Below are 8,276 nucleotides of genomic sequence, written 5' to 3' on the forward strand. Positions count from 1 at the left end.
GGCAACTTCCCATCTGCCACCCTGTACTTCTCAACCGAATTGTGAGTTCATAAGTAATGAATATTCATTTGTTCGTACGCAAGCTTACCATTAATTAATAGTTACAAAGCCTTGTTAATACTAAGTAATTTTTTCTATCAGTGTAATATTTAAATGTTTTTTTTTTGTATATACATTGAACCTGAATAAAACTAATAATTCTATGTACACTTTGCATCCTTAATTCAAATATATCTATACCAATATGAAAGTTTATGCGACAATGTAAGGAGTCTACTACAGCAAGGTCGCATCTAGACCCACGAAACCATGCACTGAAAGGTTGTCGCGCAACCCATCCACCGCGCTATTCAGCGTAACAGATTCGTGTAGTGGATGGCTAACGCGGCTACCTAGCTGCTGGATTGTGACTAACAGAGCAACCTAGCAGCTAGCCAAATGCAAGTCAAAATTTCTACCTGGGCTGGGAACTCAATATCACCCTAAATTATGATTACATGAACGTAATTTACGATTTAGAATTTGTAAATTACGCTCAAAATCCCTGTAAATTACGCTTACCTAAACGTAATTTATGGTTTCGTATTCGTAAATTACAATGATTTATTCCGTTTTTTACGTTTACTCATCCGTAATTAACGAAAAAGAACAAAAAAGTTATTTCAATCATAAAAGACGATGTTTTTTGTACATTAGGCATAAGTAAATCATAAATTACCTTTAGCAACCCGTAAATTACACTAAGCAAAACGCAATTTATATTTGGGTTTTTCTGTGTTAACTTTTCAGATGCTGAATTTCCGGAGAAACGGACATCTAAAATTATATACACTATTAGAATTTTTTTGAAATTTCATGGAAAATATTATAGTAAATCTCATGAGAGTGACATTGAATCGGATGTAGGGAAAAAAAGGTTATGAAATTTCAAGTTTTAAGTGGAATTCACGAAAATTCATGAATTTTCAGTGGAACATGAATATTCAGAAACAAAATGACATGAATTATCAAATTTTTCCTGAATTTTCACAGAATAATTGAACGAAAGAATTAAGTATTTCAGAAAATCATTGGAATAATTTGATTATTCAATAACGAGATTTCCGGAAAATTCAGACGAAACAAAAATTTTTAATAGCGTAGCGTAAGATTCATTAAAGATCTCTATATAGAGGATTCACCTCCAGTTTTTGAAAAGGATTTCCCCACTAAAGAATCATGAAAGTATTCGAATATCCACAAACCGGAAGTCACGAATAAGAAACTCTCACAAGTGGGATGAAGTGGGTGCAGTTCACCTTCATTCCATACAAACCCCCCTCCCTTTCCAATTCCCCAGAGGACAAAGATGAGCAAAAAAATCTAGATTAATCACCGGACTCCACCGAACCGATTGACTGAAATGCTGCAGCCTAATATAGTCCTCAAACGTCATTAAATTCGCAGCGTAAAAAGTCGAATGAGAATAAACCTTGGATATTCAGAAATATCCCGAAATATCTTAGGAGTTATTGCACTAAAGTTAGATCGTCAAAATGATTAATGTAGAAGACGATCTAACGCTAAACGTCACAATTGTTTGTTCAAAACTTTTTTTCTTATCTTCGGCTGTTTTGGCTGAAAATTAATCCAAACGATCACGAAACCACGAAAAACCAAAATTACCATTGGATTCGAATAAAGCGACTCCGGAAATGTATAATCCAAATTCTTTTTAAATTCAATTCCACCAACAATATTGGAGTTTCACCAACGAATGGGCTACCCATCAAGTTCTCCATGTTGCAATGAACTGGAAAAAAATTGTCATATTTTTTCGAAATTTTGTGAATTTTTTCAGATTTGGGGGCGTCCATAAATCACGTGATCCAATTTTGGCTCATTTCTGACACCCTCCTCCCCTGATGATCAATCATGACATTTCGTCGACTCCCCCTCCCCCGGCATGTTATCACGTGTGTTTTTTTTCAAAGCTCAGTATGACAAATGATAGCTTTTGAAAAAAAAAAATTTTTTTTTGTTAAAAAGACAACTGTTTTACACACGTCTAATGAACGAAAAATAATTTTATTCCAGAAACAAATCGTTAAAGTATGAGTCATAGTTTTATCTCTTAAGTATATTAATTTCAATAGTATAATGTTTCGATATTTGATATCGATCAATCTGCAAATAGTTCCTCTTTGGAAATAGCCTTTTCTATCGTGTCTCTTTGGGAAAAGTCTTCTCTATATTAGCACGTTTCGTACAGAAGAGACTCTGAATTCATGAGTCATCATCAATCCAAGGATTGTTAAAACATTGTTTAACAGTAACAAACACACTACTGTCAGGGTTCAACAATCCGTTATTGTCCAGTTGAATCATATCTTCGTTTTGTTTATCAGTCAACTCAACATTTTCAATCTCTTCTGGTCCCATCTGTTCATTGTTCGTTCCCTTAGTTTTCTTATGTAGAGCAGATTTATGGATAGCAACAGCTTTCTTGGAACAAAAATACAATCCACATTGTTTGCATGTCCTATTAGCAATCAATTCAGGATTTTCCTTCAAGCTAGGGCAATACATATCATATGGTAACTCACGACACTGAGATTGTGAAGGGGTTAAACCTAAAGATTGTCTCAATAAGAACGGAGCAAAGCTCTTTCCGTCATGTTCAGCTGGTTTTGGGACATTTAGTCCGTTAGGAGGCCCCTGAATAATTGGACTGGGAATTGGTAAAAATCTGTCTGGGAGTACTACGCGTAGTGAGCTTCGAAGTTCTTTACAGCAGTTTTTGTCATCGCACTTCACAACCTGTTAGAGAACAGAATTAGCAGATACAGTGATACAACGAATTGTTGATACATAAACAATTAACTACCAGAAACAAAAATCTCTCATTTCCAATAACCTGGAGTAAATATTGGCGTTGTCGAACGTGTTTACTGCACCACTCCTGTGCGGGCATCGATGGTACTTTACGCTCATTTGAACTCGACCCTACGAACTCTGCAAGTACATCTTGCCCATCAATCACGACGTTGTTCCATATCTCAGCTAGAACTTCACCAGCTTTTACAAAGTTCTTCTCTAGATCAGTGTCGATGGTTTTCCCTTGACTGTATACATATGGTGAAATTACTCCAGATAATTCTCCACTGAGTGGAGCCATCCTCCTTTCGACTCTATTGAGAGCACTTCTTCCAGGTGCACTAGTGAACATAAACAGTCCGTCCAAATCGTGTTGATTGAAGTGATGGATAGCATTCGCCAAAACTTTTGGATACCGAGGATTTTCGTCAGGGCCTCCATCAGAAGAAATCATAACAATTGGCTTAACATTTACTTTTTGGCCACGGATGATCTCTTGAAAATTCACGAAAGTAGTCAACTTTTCTAAATCAACAGCGTGAGATGAGGCCGTGGAAGAGGAGTGTTTGCCACTTCGGATAGCAATATAGGTAGGTCCTGAATATGTCACTGCTTCGGGCCGACCCATGGTATCACCTTTGATGGCGCATGCAGCGTAGACACTGGGAATCAACTTATGTTTGGCGGAAACTACCCAGTCATGATCAGGTAGAGACACGCGGTACTCGACGTGCATCAAGGGAAGAGCTTGTTTATTAGCCGCCGTCAGACCTATCGGACACCTTGCCTTATCGTCTTGAGAAATGAAGCAAACTTACCCTGGCCCGAGAATAGACGCCACGGTCTCCAGAGTTCGTATGGTAGAAGTGCAGAAGTACTGATCGGGGTGTGCTTTATAGTGGTCAGCTTCAGGACGACTCAATTTCACTGGAACTGTCACCACGTGACGCTTTCCCTCAAGAGTATTATACCGCCTAGATAAAAGGCGTATGTAAGTCCCACTTCTGGAAATCTTGAACCCTAGCTCTTCTAATCTTGAGTGGAGATCTGTGAGTGTTCGACAGCTACGCACTATCACACACCGGCGGCGCTCCTCTGCAGAAGCTCCAAATATAGCTAATTCCACGATAGGCTTTAATAACTCAAGTTGAGTCTCTTCCAAACTTGGGCGACCTGGTTCTGTACGTAGATTGAGGACTTTAGCTACTTCAGGGTTCTCGTTGCAGACTGCCGTGAGTTTCGATTTCTGAGTTTGTTTGTGTTTTTTGGAACTGAGACTGTGTTGACATTTTTTGTGGAGTTCTTTCCTTTTGCCTTCAAAATAAGTCAGATTTTAGATTTTGAAAATCTGACCATGTTCAGTGCCCTCGGCGTTCATGGAATCCCTACGACGAACAAGTAAATCAAGTTGAGTTTCGAGTAGAGAGATGTCATTCTTCAATTGATCCTGAGCTGGTGTGGAGTACATAGTTTTGTGTCCAGGCGACGTACCAATGGAATTAGGGATAGCTTCATCATCAGTCTCTAGTACATGTGCTTTCCGCTTTCGAGTATCTAGAGTAAAGTATTTCTCTTAAATCAAACAGCTCTTTATTAAGATAACACTGACCAGTTGGCACGATTGCGGATCAACATAATGATAGTAAAAAACACCTGATGTAGATGACACGAGTCGACCACCAACATCTCCAATACTGTTATCAGTAGACTGACAGAATTTCTTACAAATTTCACTGGACAACTTACTTCTACGATCCTCCCTTGTCGTCGTTCCCTCTGTATTATTCGAGTTCTTCTGTGCATCGATCCCACAAAACAGGGAATAGAAAATTATTTCAAAGAATGTATGAATTTAAAAAAATATAGAAAAATCAATCGATGAATTCCACGAATCGTTGATGAGCGATTCCTCGTATACAATCTTCCAATTAAATAAAAAAAACGGTCACGAGAATACATTCGTGAATTTTTTTTACTCACCGATTGTGTTGCACCTGAAAAAAATGATAACAAATTTGAAGCTCTTTGTTTGGTGATTTTTTGTCGGTACTCCACGAGAAGATTGCCAATGAATTTGCTGAATGCATGTTTGGAAACGTATTTTGTTTTAGCCTCTGTCCAAATTTTATTGAAATGATTCTGAGCTTGCTGTCCAGATTTTTGAGGGTACAACGTTCTGTATAATTGAGACAGTTCTGTGTAATTTGAGGAGGTATTCGACATTCTGTTTATTATCTCCAAAAACAGTCGGGAAACAACGGTGGACTACGGTCTGTTGCGAACCATATCCAACACTCGACTACGAACTATGTAATGCTCACTCCACAATTCTACGAATAAACTAACGCAGCGCAACTAATGGCAAATTATTGAATTCGGTCGGTAATATGACATACCGATTGATGATAATGATGGTGAGCGACTGTATGTGTCAACAATTTGATTCGGTCTTTCAAACTATTGAAAATGTATTTACCGAATAATTTCTTGGGTATTTAAATAAAAAACTACACATGATATCCCCCAAGACCCCCCCTGCCCCTTTGTAATTATCCGTGATATCTGTTNCCCCCCCCCCCCCCGCCCCTAAAAAGTGTCAGTGATTAATGGACGCCCCCTTTTTAGAACGTGGCGTTTTTTTCTAGCTGTCAGGATGAACAGAAAAATAACTAATCATAGAACAAATCCAAAAAAATTTAAGAGTGCTTCTTTTAGTTAGCTAAACCTTATAAAAAATCGTGATCAAAATCTCAGGGGTCGAGATCACGAGCTGGTCGAGTTCGTATGTAATATCCCATATGTACTTCCAGTGATGTGTCAATCTTTCATGTGGACAACTGGAGGTGGACAAAATTGCCGCGCACATTGCTGTGTGTAGACTTCTGTGGTGGCTGAGGCTCAACTAGATCCCAGCGTTACCGACGGAGCTCGCCCTCAGCGCCAACGACGGAAACAATTGCTAGTTCCGAGATCGGACTAGCCTTCACTGAGATTCGCTCTCTAACTGCCATTATCATTCTTACCGCGTTTTTGTCAGTCTTCCACAGCTGTGGCGTCTCATCTCTTTTGTATTAAATAATTAATAATAAGTGTTTGGACTGAATAAATATAAGTCGTTTATTGTGAACACATCGTCATTTATTTATGTGAGACCTAACTCATCTCCATACTTCAAAGCGGTGAACTACCCTCTTGTGGTATGTGAAAATGCGTATGCTCATATAGATGTGGGCATTTAAGCTCTGACCCAACTTTTTTCTAGACATGGTCAATACTGCCACTTCTCACCAGCTTTTGCACATTACCAACAACAAAAACCGCAACAATAAAAAAGCATCATACGGCCCTACTCCTCCCGGACAGCGAAGAAGCCTTCGACTCGATATGGCACAACGATCTAGTTCTTCAACTTATAAATTACAACATCCCATGCTATATTTGTTCAAAGCCCACAAATTCCTAACCGATCGGCACATCCGAATCAAAACTGCCTCCTCGCTGTCTGAACCCATCAGACGCATCTTGGCAGGAGTTCCCCAAGACTTCGTACTTTCCCCCACCGTCTTCAATTTACTTCATTTCAACTTGTACATTCACTCTCAGAACATCTAACCATTAAAGCTCCTGAACAGTAAAAACCCTGAGCGTTACAAAATTCGACCGTCAAAATGTATGATCTCTACACATTTTAGCACAATCAATCTAGAGTTCATAGTGCCAAATAGTCTACACAGCATGAAATTCATACCAAAATGTTCAGAAAATAACCCCGAACAACATATGAAAATGGAGCAGGTCTAGGTTTTTCGCTACTATTGGTAATTAATGAAAAACTGATGAAATTTTTCAGGTTGACGCCAAAAACACTCCTAACTCATGTTTAACACATCCGATCGACAAAATAAAAATATAAGAAAATAGAGTAGATAATTCTCTACAAAAATCAAGCGATAAGTTGTTTTCTAGGACCAACAGTTTACTTGTAATTAATTCACAAAGATTTTTTTTATGCAGAATTGTCCCATACAGCTTGTTGACAACGTAAGTCCCACCCCCTGCTGCGCGCGTGCATGACGCCATTCTGCATCCGGCACGTGCATGTTCGGCATGTTCAGTGTTTACAGACCTGCAGATATTCTACGCTAATCAGGAACTCCATTGAGATCAATCATGGAGTCAATTCCGTCCCTTTCAATGTTTTTTATTTATCAGTTGAAATTAAAATACTTATAAGCCCGAGAACCAAATCAGCGTCTCAAAGCGATTTTTATCCATGCGAACTATTTTTGTAATTATTCAGTACATATTTATTAACGCGTCTCAGCCGGGAAAATAAATCTGTCTCAGAATTTAAATGCCAAGAATAAATACAATAATTGTGCTAACACATCTATTCGACATAGTACATTTAACCAATTGGCTAATGATCGTTCGGTTTTAAGATTGCGATCTTTTTTAACTTTCACCTCTTATCAGGGGTAAGGAAAGAGAATTTGACTTGAATTTTTATATCTTCAACTTAATCTGGAAGGGGGATATATGCAATGAATTTTTTGCTACAATTTATTCTTCTTGACATTTTAGATGTGCAATACCTTCTGGAAAATTATTGAAACCAAGATTGTTTCTGCGAAAAATTCTATATATTATTATATTTTTTGTCTTGAAAAGTACAGAAAATTTCAGCTTAAAATTCGTATTGACAAGAATTCAGAATTCAGATTCGTATTGAAGAGTATTTTCACTCACCCACTCATTAACAAAGCGGGAGAAAATCAATGGAAAAATTCCTACAATATTAGTTGAAAAATTGAATTGATTTTAATTTTACATTTCGATATTTTGCAAGTAGAGATGCTAGGTCACTAATGACCTTTTTTCATTAAAATAAAAGTTTTTCAAATAAAAAAATATATATGTGGTGACTGTGTCTCCACTACATCTCTGTCATTCAGACACGCACACACATACACACTCAATTTTCCTCTTTAGACATTGGGCCAATTCCCCAATTTTCCTGTCGAGACATTGGGCCAATTCCCACATTAGAAATCCATTTCCGTAGCACAAACCTCATGACCCGTTTATTGCCATAATCCTCCATGCATCCTAATCCCTCATCATCACCTGTCGTCCAAAATCCCTCGTCCGTCCGACTGGCGCCCGTGACGTCACGACGGAAATTCCCCCGCCGGGACCGCCGAGCCAATCACGGCTCACCGGCGGGAACTTACAGCGCCGAACCAATCGGAAGCCAGGATTTTACTCATCCCTTCTCCAAATTTTCCACCAATCACATCCTTGCACTCTCCTTAAATACCGCACACTTTCCACACTCATCATCAGTCAATCATCCACTCGACATTCACTCATCGCTCAACCACTGGACAACACATCAACAGAGAGGACAAGTCTTCTTA

Source organism: Diachasma alloeum, unplaced genomic scaffold, assembly GCF_001412515.2.
Source record: "Diachasma alloeum isolate Michigan unplaced genomic scaffold, Dall2.0 Dall_scaffold_01564, whole genome shotgun sequence".
In the NCBI taxonomy this organism is placed as follows: Eukaryota; Metazoa; Arthropoda; class Insecta; order Hymenoptera; family Braconidae; genus Diachasma; species Diachasma alloeum.